Source organism: Triticum aestivum, unplaced genomic scaffold, assembly GCF_018294505.1.
Source record: "Triticum aestivum cultivar Chinese Spring unplaced genomic scaffold, IWGSC CS RefSeq v2.1 scaffold113958, whole genome shotgun sequence".
NCBI lineage: Eukaryota > Viridiplantae > Streptophyta > Magnoliopsida > Poales > Poaceae > Triticum > Triticum aestivum.
In genome coordinates, this window is record NW_025297787.1 from 1 (window position 1) to 961 (window position 961).

A 961-nucleotide genomic window follows, 5' to 3' on the forward strand; every position below is an offset into this window, starting at 1 on the left:
CACCCATCCTAGTACTACTCTCGCCCAAGCACGCTTAAATTCGGAGTTCTGATGGGATCCAGTGCTTTAGTGCTGGTATGATCGCATCCGACATGTTACCCCGGTCTTCGTCCCTTATCCTTGCCCCTCCCAGCTCCACTACAAAGACGATTGTACATTGCTTTGGCCGCTCCCTCTCAACTACGGAGACGAGTTTAACGCGGTTTCCACCCCTCCCTCTCAACCGCACCAGTGCACGCTTGCCGCGCCACAACGCCGACGCTGGACCCGTGAATCGTGAGCACCCAGCTATGACTTACCGCACTCGTGCAAAATAATAAAACACGGTAAATATATTACTTACACGTGCGTTTTGTTTTGCAAGCGGCGCGAAAAAAATTAAAAAGGGAATGCAACATGAGGACTTCCCGGGAGGTCACCCATCCTAGTACTACTCTCGCCCAAGCACGCTTAAATTCGGAGTTCTGATGGGATCCGGTGCTTTAGTGCTGGTATGATCGCATCCGACATCTTACCCCGGTCTTCGTCCCTTATCCTTGCCCCTCCCAGCTCCACTACAAAGAAGATTGTACATTGCTTTGGCCGCTCCCTCTCAACTACGGAGACGAGTTTAACGCGGTTTCCACCCCTCCCTCTCAACCGCACCAGTGCACGCTTGCCGCGCCACAACGCCGACGCTGGACCCGTGAATCGTGAGCACCCAGCTATGACTTACCGCACTCGTGCAAAATAATAAAACACGGTAAATATATTACTTACACGTGCGTTTTGTTTTGCAAGCGGCGCGAAAAAAATTAAAAAGGGAATGCAACACGAGGACTTCCCAGGAGGTCACCCATCCTAGTACTACTCTCGCCCAAGCACGCTTAACTTCGGAGTTCTAATGGGATCCGGTGCTTTAGTGCTGGTATGATCGCATCCGACATGTTACCCCGGTCTTCGTCCCTTATCCTTGCCCCTC

The 961-nt window shown here is 51.9% G+C and overlaps 2 non-coding genes and 1 pseudogene across 2 annotated transcripts; all 3 read right to left on the reverse strand.

The window, feature by feature from the left end:
• Nucleotides 1-89, reverse strand: LOC123179132 (uncharacterized; annotated as a pseudogene).
• Nucleotides 90-386: 297 nt separating this feature from the next.
• LOC123179131 (5S ribosomal RNA) lies at nt 387-505 on the reverse strand. Its single transcript, XR_006490127.1, has one exon. It is a non-coding gene; the product is annotated as a 5S ribosomal RNA (ribosomal RNA).
• A 297-nt stretch (nt 506-802) lies between these two features.
• On the reverse strand, nt 803-921 carry LOC123179130 (5S ribosomal RNA). Its single transcript, XR_006490126.1, has one exon. It is a non-coding gene; the product is annotated as a 5S ribosomal RNA (ribosomal RNA).
• Nucleotides 922-961: the final 40 nt, after the last annotated feature.